Below are 14174 nucleotides of genomic sequence, written 5' to 3' on the forward strand. Positions count from 1 at the left end.
TTAAAAGAAGCCGGCGAATGAGTTCAGAGGCGACCTGCTGGATATGTTACCGGTTGACTTGAAGAACACCCAGGTATCACGGCGGAGATGCTTCAGGAACTCACATTTGAATCCACGGAAGGAAGGCGACGTTCTTTTTGAGGAAAACAGTTGAGAGAGATTAGGGAACCGGAATCTGAAGCTGACTGCAAAAAGATTCTACAGCCGCTGATGTGTATTTCGCGTAAGGGCAACGAAGATACGACGAATTAGGGCTCATACGGAGGCACACAGTCGTTTTTCCCTCGCACTATCTGCAATCAATAATAGTAAAGGGTACCCGCCGCCATGTACCGTACGGTAGTTTACAGTGTAAAATATATATAGAAAAATATTTGCTCCACCCCGGTTATCAGAACTCCTGAAGATAGACGTTGACTGTGGATATGTATCACAGACACAGTCCCTTGGACTGTTCAAAGATGTCATTAAACCCGCCCAAAGCTGAAAAACAATCATGCATGAACAGCGCCTATTAGACAGAGGGGTGCGACAGCCGATCAGTTCCAGTCATTGCGCCAGGCAGGAGGTACACGGCTCGTGTCGTCTGTAGTTCAACCATGCCGAGAGGGTCAATACCGCAGTTCGATCGCGTCCGCATTGTTACTTTGTGCCAGGAAGGGCTCTCAACAACGGAAAGGTCCAGGAGGAGATACAGACAGACAGGAACTGTCGATGACATGCCTCGCTCAGGCTGCCCAAGGGCTACTACTACAGTGGATGACCGCTACCTTCGGATTATGGCTCGGAGGAACACTGACAGCAACGCCACCGTGTTGAATAATGCTTTTCGTGCAGCCACAGGACGTCGTGTTACGACTCAAACTGTGCGCAATAAGCTGTATGATGCGCAACTTCACTCCCGACGTCCATGGCGAGGTTCATATTTGCAACAACAACACCATGCAGCGCGGTACAGATGGGCCCAACAACATGCCGAATGGACCGCTCAGAATTGGCATCACGTTCTCTTCACCGATGGGTGTCGCATATGCCTTCAACCAGACAATCATCGGAGACTTGTTTGGAGGCAACCCAGTCAGGCTGAAAGCCTTAGACACACTGTCTAGCGGGTGCAGCAAGGTGGAGGTCCCCGATGTTTTGGGGTGGCATTCGTGGGGCCGACGTATGCCGCAGTTGGTCATGGATGGCACCGTAACGGCTTTACGATACGTGAATGCCATCCTCCGACAGATAGTGCTACCCTGTCGGCAGCATATTCGCGAGGAATTTGTCTTCGTGGGCGACAATTCGCGCGCCCATCGTGCACATCTTGTAAATGACTTCCTTCACGATATCGAACATGCCTGGGGTAGATTGAAAAGGGCTGTTTATGGACGACGTGACCCACCAACCACTCTAAGGGATCGCCGTTGAGGAGTGGGACAATCTGGACCAACAGTGCCTTGATGAACTTGTGGATAGTATGCCATGACGAATACAGGCATGCATCAATGCAGGAGGACGTGCTACTGGTTATAAGAGGTACCGGTGTGTACAGCAATCTGGACCACCACCTCCAAAGGTCTCGCTGTATTGTGGTATAGCTTGAAATGTGTGGTTTTCATGAGCAATAAAAAGGGCGGAAATGATGTTTATGTAGATCTCTATTCCAATTTTCTTTACAGGTTCTGGAACTCTCGGAACCGAAGTGATGCAAAACTTTTTTGATGATCACTGAAGACAACAGAACGCCATCTTGCTCCCAGTATGTAATTTCAGCAGCGTCGTGATATCAGTGGCAGGCGGCCAGAGGCACATGTGATCTTAATACTGTTGCAAGCAGATGGTTCCCAATGGTCCACAGCAGGTTTCATCCTTGAATGATATTCAGTCGACCACCGCTGTTCGCACAACGTGTCCACCTTGACTTGCCTCTGTACAACGAAACATCCAGAATCTGGTTTACAGGTGTGAGCACGTTGAACGATACATTATGTTCAACAGGTGCAGTAATCCATCGATACGTCCGTCCATCTTTCCTTAGGCCAAAAATGCGACCCTGTTCAAATGACTAAATCCGTTCAACAGGGGTACGTACTGGTCTGAAGGGCATGGTTGTAGCCGAGGATCCATGTTGCAAACACTGTTCACTTCTATTGTTAGCACAATTACTGTTCGCAGAGTCAGAACAGAGGGGGGAAGAAAGGCCTAAGCATCATCTGATCGCCGATGAGCGATACAAATTTGCTAACACTCCTACATGTACCCTTGTGCCTGGTACCACTGTACACATTCAACAACCGTTATATATACGACATTAATCACTTCCAGTCACAGAACCCCCTGTACGTCGTACACGGCCAGTCAACACATACTTGACCCGGAAGGCCACGTATTGGTGGGAGTCTCAGCGGCTGGAAGTTACGAACAGTTGGATACGATCGGTAAAACCTGCAGTACCTACATGACAAGGTGAAGAAATAACCTGTACAAGGTTAAGTATGCGACTGCGTTTTTGATACATGGCTTTCTCTTATGGCTGTAAAATCCACCAGTGATATGAGGAAGACGGGTGTAGATTCATCATATATTAGTTCCTATGTTGTATTTGACGACATGAGGGTTGATCTGTGTCTTCCACATTACATGTCCTCTACTTTAAACGTCGTGGAGACGAGTTTGATATGTTAAAGTTTTGTGTGTTGCCAAAACTCCAGTACCTACATGACAAGGTGAAGAAATAACCTGTACAAGGTTAAGTATGCGACTGCGTTTTTGATACATGGCTTTCTCTTATGGCTGTAAAATCCACCAGTGATATGAGGAAGACGGGTGTAGATTCATCATATATTAGTTCCTATGTTGTATTTGACGACATGAGGGTTGATCTGTGTCTTCCACATTACATGTCCTCTACTTTAAACGTCGTGGAGACGAGTTTTATATGTTAAAGTTTTGTGTGTTGCCAAAACTCTGTTCACTGGTTGCTTATTATTATATAAATCACAATACGACCGGTTTCTACTTACTTCCGTCATCCGATATATAAAAACAAATGAAACAAAACTTTAATGAAACAATAATTGGTTCCCTATAGCACGTGTTCGACTATCACTGGTTTCCTGTAGTAGTCAACGTGGTATTTATTTTCCAGAGTCAAACACTCGTGCTAAGTTCCTTACTCTGGTCCCATTATTACAGATTTATTATGACAACCAAAAGTAGAAAGCAAATTTTTCAACTGTATCTGCTCAGCGTAGAGAATACTCTTTCACCACAACATGCTGTCCTGTCGCCTAGTTTCCCGTAATTATTTATAGTAATCGAAACAGGTGACGACAGTGCGAAGTTCAGTGCTGCTAACCTAACAGACAGAAATAGGTAAGCGATTCCAAAGCTGCTTTTTTTTTTCTACCTTTCGGAATACGGTTTATTATCTGCAACACGCAACAGCTCATATAGCACCCAGCTTTACACTTTCACTTTGAACTGAATTTAAGGCAAAGAACCATTAATTAAATACGTAATAATAAATAAAATCCTCTGACGTGTACTTTAAAGTGTTTTACAAAGTAGCCTGTGGATGCAGATGGATGTCCTGAAACTACGCTGGATATAATGCGAACAGTCGAAATTCGTAGCATATGTATTTACGTTACCCGATGCAACACGTAAATACACACGCAGCGTAACACAGGCCGCCAACCGCACAGGCCGCCAACCGGTCGATGATTTAAGTGTACGCAGCGGTATTGTTCTGCTGTACTCATTTTATTGTTTGTGTGTGTGTGTGGGGGGGGGGGGGGCGCTCGAAATTGGCTATATTTCCGCAACCCTTGTATTTAGCCTCGCTTCCTGGTCCGATCTAATTGTTTCCGGAGTCCCACCTGTTGCAGAGAATACTTAAAAATCGAAACGCTTTTTTTGTTTTTCTCGTCTGTGCCCGAGCGATTCTCACTCATTAGAGAGCGGTGTAATTTGCGATGTTTATTTAAAGTTATAAATAATCGGAACGATACTGATGGTTGCGAGCAGCGAACTTCGACGTATTTGTCGTCGAGGTCGCTTACAGGAGGAACTATGAGTTTCTGATTCAGCTTTATATGCATTCTTGTGGGCAATGGGGCAGGTGGTACCTAGTCGTGCCATGAAATTCCTCTTCCAGTTCAGTTACCTAAGTGCTCTTTAAGTTATCCTGGTCGTTTATTCCGTGGATCGAAACGCTAAGACCAACTAGGACTCCTTTTTATTAGGAATCAGAGATGAGCTCCGTATACTCACTTTAAACTCACCAGCGGTCCCATGACGTCATCTGCAGACTCAGCGTCTCCGTACGCTCGCAGATTATATTCTTGAGTCTCTGCCGTGCGTAGTTAAAACCATAAACTTGTCAAGTGAGTAAGTGTAACTGAGGATTCGCGGCAGTGAGCATAACGATTACTATACACCAATGCAATGACTGACTAGTTGACAATGAAAGCCGTTCTGTTTATATCTTGTTATTATTATTATTGTTTTATTACAGAATGTGGCCAATTATGGACCGCTTAGAACCTAAGACAAATCTTTTTCTTTTTATGTTCCCATCTTCATGAGATGGATGATGGCTTGCCTCTGTTAATTTTATATCACCCTCCAAGGTTGTAAATTTTATTGTTGGGCAGGAAATTTTGCAATATTGATCAGTAGCCTGAACATTCTCCCGCGCCAGTCCGCGCTTTTCATCAGTAACCAATCGCAAAATTGTAAACCTAACGACTGCACTTATTACCGACGTAATTATCTAATATGCTGAAGTTTTGTTTATGCATAAAGTTATTTACTATTGTTATTTATACCTGAATTAAACTTACCTTTACCATAAACTTACTTTACAAATCTATTCTACAAAAATCCCCTTTTTCCACATCCATACTTCTTCGAAATGTTCCCACACTAAATCCCACTACATAGCTCGTTAAGCAATTATCTTCATATTAACCTGAAACCACACTCATGCATCATTCATACTGCTAAAACACATTTATAACATTTTACATACACAAATATTACATACTGTGCCGGAAGGTCTACTGCTAAATACTTAAGAAGAAATTGAAATCTGTTCACTTCACAAAAGTAAACCATTATCTGTTTTAAATGAGCAACTTGAATTCAAAGACAAACACTTCTTTGATCCTTTTGAAGATCTGCTTTAGAATGCTCACTCGTCTGTCCTTCGTTTTTAAAATAATTGAGACCTTTAGGAAATATTTTATCTTTACTTTGTAATTTTATTTCGCCAAACATTATTTATGAATGACTATCTGTTTTTAGAATGTTTGCTTATTTGCTTTAAGACTGCATATTGCTAATTAACATCCCTTTATTTTTTACTTTGCGGCTCGTAGTATTATAATTTTAAATTCCTTCAATTTTAATTGTATTTGTTTATAAGACTGGCATGCAATATAAGACATAGCAATATGTTTTAAAAATCGTTACATGTAAAAAAAATGGAATTTACATATGAACTTTTTAGACAATATTTCATAAATATGCACAACTACAGTGCCCTCTCGATTCTTTTTTCCCCTCTGTATTGATCTGTAAGAATTATTATGTAATCTATGTAAATGGAAGTCTCTTATTACACCAGTAAATTATATCTGTGCAGCATGTACTACACATGTCCGTTAACGATTATTGCAGCCTACTCATTGAAAATCGTTTCAATAAAGACATGTTGCTGCTCAATAGTACATGGTCTGACGTGACAGACCTTGCATTCCACTTTCGCAACAACTTCGTTAGAAAGAAGCCTGCTGCCACATCTTTGGACTGGCGTTTAACCTCACCATGGAAACCACTAGTGTGACTATCGACTTTACAACTTCACTGGAAAGAAGCCTGCTGCCACATCTTTGGAACGATGTCCAACTTCACCATGGGAACCAGTGGTTCAAATGGTACACTAACAGGCCTTGAGAGGGCAACCCATGTACTGTCAAAACGAAGTTCAATTATCCTACATGTTTAAATATTTTTAACGCTTATTAATTGACAATAGCTGTTGAACAAGCTAAGTTTAATGTATGTTTATTTTCCTTTCTTGACAATGTTCTTTTAACTAAGAAATTTTACATTGTTATTTGAACTATAACGCATTGGTTAGTAATGACATCATTCCGTGAGAAGTGGGCGGAGCCTCCATTATATATAGTAAGACGTGCACTGGTTTCTCCAATAGTGATTTACCACCAGAAGGAGGTTCTTACTCATTGGTAATTCATCGTTTTATAGCTTTACAACTTTGTGTATTTTCTTTAATGTATGTAGCCCTCTAATTAAAGCTTTGTAAACGACTTGTAAGTCTGAAGATGACGACAGTGGTGGTCGAAACCGGTCACCGTAATAAATAAATTGTGATCAAGACTGTTTTTGACAGTATATACTTTAATATTCTGTTAGGCACACCATCATATCCATGAGAGTCCTTAGTCTTCAGTGATTCAGTCTCCCCCTTGTCAGTATCACAGAAAAATATTACAGACATCAATATCAGAAAGGCATTTTCCAAAAGAGATATATGATTCGCTGTAGAAACTAAGTTTTTATTTAATTCACCAGCAATGCTCAGAAAATGATTGTTAAATTCTGTACATATATCTGACTTATCAGTAACAGAAATATTTTTACTATGAACTGACTTTATATCGTCGGCGTTGTACTGTCGACCTTACAATTCTTTTACAACTAACCATATAGTATTAATTTTATACTGTAAATTAGCTATTCTATTTGCGTACCACATACTCTTTGCCTTCCTAATAACATTTTGAAGCGCCTTACAATACTGTCTGTAATTTCGTTAATGAAGTAAAAACGAACTTGTCTGAGTGATAAGACGTGGATATTAGCTTCACAAAAATTGAAGATAGACAGCACAACAGTGAGTGATGTCATTCAGTACATCTCTCGTAGTGTGTTCCTGGTAAATAGCCACTGTTGCTGTTTCGTTAATTGCCAGTAATTTCAGCGCATTTCTAATTAACTTAAAATCATTTTGTTAATCATGGCTTCTACATTCCAAATCGCGCGTGTGCGGTTTTGTCCCACTTCTACCTTCATGTACACTCGTAATTATTACGTTATTTCAGTTTCAATTTAGTCACTAACAAATATTAAATTTTGTTCTCTTGTGGGCTGGTAACCGTAATTAATTAATTTGAAGTTCGGACGGATTACAATCAGTTATTTATTCAAAATAATTCATAAGGTATGGATTCAGCGAACTGTAGCGGCAACGTTAACGACACAGACATCCTGGGTCCTTATTTGTTACATCTGACACGGCGGTATCAACAGCTATCATGGTGCAATTTTTTCAACAGAATGCTGTTTGTCCACTCATGGCGTGTGCCACTATGAATTTTCTGCGTGATGTTGGGATACTATTGTTGCCAACAATTTCCCTATATCTGTCCTGATAGAACATTTTTGGAACCAGCTTGGACATTCCAGTTCCAGTAACCAGGATAGCAAGGATAATTTAAACAGTTGTGGGTCAGCTGGCCACAGAAGCTGACACACAGGCTTTTGCGATATCCTTCAGAATGAAATCAATGCATGCATTCAGCCCAGCAGATGTGCAGTGTCATACTACTAATGTCTCATACTGGCAAGTTGTTTTTGAACTTGACTCGATTTCCTAATGATTGGAATAACACCAAATACCATATCAACTTGATGAACCTGAACGAAGCCATGCCAACTCCTGTGCAATGGCCAATGGGATCGTCCCACAGATTCGCGATTAGGTTTCAAACAGGTGATTTTGGTGGCCACTCTAATGCTCTTCGAGCTACGCATATTCACTGTGAGCTGTGTGGCACATTGCATTGTCCTGCTGGTGGATGTCATCGTGCTGGGAACAGACAAACTGCACATAGTCGTGAACTAGGCCCCAAAGGAAAGAAGAACACTTGCATTGCTCCATTGTACCCTCCAGAATCAAGAAATCGAGCAGGGAATGCTACAAAAACAATCCCCAGTGCTCCCTTCTCCAGCCTGTACGCTTTCGACTACTGTTTCTAAAGTCGATCTGTCTCATGGAGTGATTCATCTGAAATGGTCATCTGCCACCACTCAGTGGACATCTGGTTGCAATACTGGTGTGCAAATTCCAGCCTTCGTCGCCGATGAACAGCAGTCATCATGGGTGTGTGAAACAGGCGCTTGCTTCGGAGGCCCATGCATAGCAACGTTCGCCGAACATTAGATGAGGAGACGTTACTGGTAGCCTCTTGGTTCATGTGGGTGGTCAGTTTCTCAAAAGTTACAAGTCTATTCGTATGTTAACACCTGCGCAGCCTTCGTTAACTCTGTCACCTCAATTAACACAGTGTCTCTTTGGACAGCGCAATTTTCCCATGTACAATGTGCTTTAATCACTGTGCCATGCAGACAGTTTACAAAGTTAGCTGTTTCGGAAATGCTTCCACCCTTGGCCCGAAAGCCAATGATCATGCCCTGTTGGACGTCAGATAAATCATTGCATTGCCATATTTCGCCAACGGCACCACTGTAATACACAGCCCAATGACACGCTTTATTCCCCACGGCACACTTTATAAACCTTCCAGCTGCCGTCTCTGAATGGTTACCGCACGTTGACATCGAACGTAGGCGATGGTAAAGTTACTGTGGCTCGACAATGTGTATACACTGCTGGCCACTGACAGTGCAACACTAGGAAGGACAGCAAATTATAACATTTAAGTTGTTGGGCATATACAGCAGGTAGAGTACATTAACAAATGTTTACGTAATTTGTAGTATACATAGTGCGAATTTTAGTAAATAGAGCTGTCCCCCCTGTCACCAACAATCGCTCTAGTATTACGTCGAACTGAACTTTATATACAGGGTGGTCCATTGATCGTGACCGGGCCAAATATCTCACGAAATAAGCGTCAAACGAAAAACTACAAAGAACGAAACTTGTCTAGCTTGAAGGGGGAAACCAGATGGCGCTATGGTTGGCCCGCTAGATGGCGCTGCCGTAGGTCCAACGGATATCAAATGCGTTTTTTTAAAATGGGAGCCCCCATTTTTTATTACATATTCGTGTAGTACGTAAAGAAATATGAATGTTTTAGTTGGACCACTTTTTAAGCTTTGTGATAGATGGCGCTGTAATAGTCAGACACATATGGCTCACAATTTTAGACGATCAGTTGGTAACAGGTAGGTTTTTTAAATTAAAATACAGAACGTCGGTACGTTTCAACACTTTATTTCGGATGTTCCAATGTGATACTTGTAGCTTTGTGAACTTATCATTTCTGAGAACGCTTGCTGTTACAGAGTGATCATCTGTAAATACCACATTAATGTAATAAATGCTCAAAATGATATCCGTCAACCTCAATGCATTTGGCAATACGTGTAACGTCATTCCTCTCAACAGCGAGCAGTTCGCCTTCCGTAATGTTCGCACATGCACTGACAATGCGCTGACGCATGTTGTCAGGCGTTGTCGGTGGATCACGATAGCGAATATCCTTTATCTTTCCCCACAGAAATAAATCTGGGGACGTCAGATCCGGTGAACGTGCGGACCGTGGTATGGTGCTTCGACGACCAATCCAACTGTCATGAAATATGCTATTCAATACCGCTTCAACCGCACGCGTGCTATGTGCCGGACATACATCATGTTGGAAGTACATCGCCATTCTGTCATGCAGTGAAACATTTTGTAGTAACTCGGTAGAACATTACGTAGGAAATTAGCATACATTGCACCATTTAGATTGCCATCGATAAAATGGGGGCCAATTATCCTTCCTCCCATAATGCCACACCATACATTAACCCGCCAAGGTCGCTGATGTTCCACTTGTGGTAGCCATCGTGGATTTTTTGTACCCCAATAGTGCATATTATGCCGGTTTACGTTACCTCTGTTGGTGAATGACGCTTCGTCGCTAAATAGAACGGTTGCAAAGAATCTGTCATCGTCCCGTAATTTCTCTTGGGTCCAGTGGCAGAACTGCACACGACGTTCCAAGTCGTCGCCATGAAACTCCTGGTGCATAGAAATATGGTACGGGTGCAATCGATGTTGATGTAGCATTCTCAGCACCGACGTTTCTGAGATTCCCGATTCTCGCGCAATTCGTCTGCTACTGATGTGCGGATTAGCCGCGATAGCATCTAAAACACCTACTTGGGCATCATCATTTGTTGCAGGTCGTGGTTGGCGTTTCACATGAGGCTTAACACTTCCTGTTTCCTTAACTAACGTTAACTATCCATCGAACGGTCCGGACACTCGGATGTGTCGTCCAGGAGACCGAGCAGCGCGAACCGTGGCAAGGCGCCTTTGACCACGCGGCTACCCCGCGCGATTATAGTCATTGCGCAAATACAGATTATCGAAGATGGAAAAGTGTTGATAAACAATGTTGTTCAGTTCCGTCGAGAAGAAAGAATTCTGTCGATAAGAAAAAACGGAAAGGTATGCTTAGTTTTATAAAATGTAAAAATAGAATAATTCTCTTTGAGAAAGAGGACATTGTAGCAAGGCTTGCACTCTGTCCTAGAACAATGGGAGGAAACGAGAAAGGTGCGAAGAAACCTACAAACGAGATCGGAATCCCGACTCCAGTTATTAGATCGTAAAACAAGAGTATTACTTCAATTTCGTATGGTTCTCAGTAGAAGATTGTATTAATAGCAAATGTAGTCAACGTTCGTTTGAGTTATTAGATAGTGACACAACAGTTTTATTTCCTACGCTTTACTGCAGAAGGGATTCTGGATGAAAAGATGTGATGTTCAGACAAAGAAATGATTACAATTTCAGATAAATTGGATGATTCATTCAAAAGAAGGAGCTTCACAAATTGAGCAAGTCAAAATGGCTCTAAGCACTATGGGACTTAACATCTGATGTCATCAGTCCCCTAGAACTTACAAAACTACTTAAACCTAACTAACATAAAGACATCACACACAGCCATGCCCGAGGCAGGATTTGAACCTGTGACCAAAGCAGTCACGCGGTTCCGGACTGAAGCGTGTAGAACCGCTCGGCCACAGCGGCCGGCTGACCAAGTCAATAACGCGCTGATCCGTCTCTAGCCCTCATGCAAGCAGTTATTCGGCTTGGCATTGATAGACTTATCCGATGTCCTCCTGAGGAATATCGTGCCAAATTCTGTCCAAGAGCCCGTAATGCTCCAAACGTTCTCAGCTGGGGAGACACCCATCGACTATGCCCGCACTTTAAGGTTTGGCAAGGACGAAGACAAGTGGTGGAAATTCAGGATGTTACATAGTCTATTATACTTTTGTCAATCGCTTTTCTGGTAGTCTATTGAGATGTTCAAAGAATTTCATTCACCTTGTCTTAATGGCAGTTTCCATGTTTGAAATTTTTCTCATGTTTTGGTTGACTGTGGCTCGTAACCATCTCGGATATGCCTTGCTCCCAAAATTTTGCTAATGAGCTTTATCTTTTGTATTTTGATTTCTTTGAGTTCGTATTTTCTATTAAGTGTTAGTGTTTCGCTTGCGTAGAGGACTCTTCGCATGACTGTGTTGTACTGCCAAATTTTTGTCGGTCCTGGCGTGGATTTTTTGTTGTGCAGGTCCTGGGTTAACCTCAACGCTTTTTTGACTTTTTGGAGGTGATATTGCTGTGAGATTTTTCAAGCCCTTTTCGATGAATTGTCAGAGGTACTGAAAGCACAGGACCCTTTCGATTCTACGTTATTTTACAATTGTTTATTATTATATTATTGTTATCACTAATAATACTAGATCGTGCGGGCGTTATACTGAATTGCTAAAACTATTTATCATGCATAGTTTTTTTTTTTTTTTAATTTAAGAGATCTGTATCTGAGATTGTTCAAGGCGAGTGAGATCAGGAAAAAAGATCTCCTTAAGATTTCATTGTCAGAAATTCACGTAGTTAGCTAAAGTTGTTAAATCAAATTAAGCTCGGCAATTATTAAATATATTTTCTGTTGCAAATGTTTAACTGTGAACGGTGTAACTGTTGTATTACCCTTGGGTTCACCTTCCTCACCATAGCCCTTGTGCTGGCCTTTAACTTAACGCTTTTCTACTGCTTGTGCTTTCCAAACCCTACCTTGGACAGCAACATCGCCAGATCACTCTCCAGTCGAGAAAGTTTGGAGCATTATAAGGAGGGCTCTCCAACTTTGGCGGTATATTGATGATCCGACTCACCATCTATAATACGGCACAACATCCCTCATAAGGACATTCAACAATCATTACCAAGCCGAATAATTGCTTGCATAAGGGCCAGAGGTGAACCAACGCGTTAATGACTTGCTCAGTTCGTGAAGCTCTTTATTTTGAATTAGTCATGCAATTTCTCTGAAATTGAATCATTTGTTTGTCTGAACACATAAATTACATTTGAATGCATTATGGGAACAGCAGTGATCAATGTCTTATAAATAATTACTATTAAAAACAGTCTTGATCACGATTTATTTAACAAGGTGACCGGTTTCGACCACTACTGTGGTCATCTTCAGACCTACAAGTTGTATACAAAGCTCTAATTAGAGGGCTACATACATTAAAGAAAATACATAAAGTTATAAAGCTATAAAACGTTGAATTACCATTGAGTAGGAAACACTTTCTGGTGGAGAATCACTACTGGAGAAACCAGTGCACGTCTTACTATATATAATGGAGGCTCCACCCACTTCTGACTGCATGATGATATTATTAACCAATGAGTTGTAAGTCGAATTACAATTTAAAATTTCTTAGTTAAAAGAACATTGTCAAGAATTAGAAATAAATACACACTAAACTTAGCTTATTAAACAGCTATTGTCAATTAAGAAGCGTTAAAAATATTTAAATATGTAGGAAAATGAACTTCGGTTTGACAGTACATGGGTTGCCCTCTCAACGCCTGTCAGTGAACCATTTGGAACCACTGGTTGCTATGGTGAAGTTAGACGCCGTTGCAAAGATGAAGCAGCAGGCTTTTTTCACTGAAGTTGTTGTAAAGTCGATGTTTAATAAGCTAAGTTTAGTGTGTATTTATTTCTAATTCTTGACAATGTTCTTTTAACTAAGAAATTTTAAATTGTAATTCGACTTACAACTCATTGGTTAATAATATCATCATGCAGTCAGAAGTGGGTGGAGCCTCCATTATATATAGTAAGACGTGCACTGGTTTCTCCAGTAGTGATTCTCCACCAGAAAGAGGTTTCCTACTCAATGGTAATTCAACGTTTTATAGCTTTATAACTTTATGTATTTTCTTTAATGTATGTAGCCCTCTAATTAGAGCTTTGTATACAACTTGTAGGTCTGAAGATGACCACAGTAGTGGTCGAAACCGGTCACCTTGTTAAATAAATCGTGATCAAGACTGTTTTTAATAGTAATTATATACATAAATTACATCATCTGATTTCCGTCCCATTCGGATAATTCCTTTGCGGTGCGTCGGTCTTTTGAATTAGAGTGTATTATTTGAATGAAAACGTTAGTAGACGGTAACCGTTATCGAACGTTATTATGATTGAGTCCTTGCACAGCACTTTCCTGCATTGTCGACACTTTGTGTATTTTTTGAAAACGTTCCGTAGCAACAGTTATTTACTAAATTTAAGTAGCCAGTACCTGAACACTATTAAAATCACGTTACATTGAATTTGCACTCTATTACAGTATTAATTTGTAATTTCTGTCGATATTCAAGGCGCTGTTGATGATTACTGGTCATTCGGTACGAATTGTTTCTTTCTCGAGTAAATTTCACCGTTCCACTTTAGTTACGCGGCAACCTGTATGCAGACACCACAAAAAGACTCTAAGCCCTCTTTTTGCGCATAATTTAATACAAAACAGACGTAATTACCGACCGTCCATGTGCTTTACCGCAGCATCCAATACAAGTGGTCACTCCATAATTAATGAATGGCAGCTACAATGATATGTGCTTTACTCAAGTCCACGAACTGTGCCTGCTTCACATGGACCTAAAACTGACATTTTTAATGCATAATATGATGGATATGTAAATATTTTACATAATAAGAGATGATAAGCAAAGATCATCCATGTGTAGCATAAATACAGAAAGAATATTAATTATTTCTTTCTTTATGAATTTATTTATTCTCTTTCATTGTAGT

The sequence above is a fragment of the Schistocerca nitens genome, chromosome 2 (assembly GCF_023898315.1).
Source record: "Schistocerca nitens isolate TAMUIC-IGC-003100 chromosome 2, iqSchNite1.1, whole genome shotgun sequence".
NCBI lineage: Eukaryota > Metazoa > Arthropoda > Insecta > Orthoptera > Acrididae > Schistocerca > Schistocerca nitens.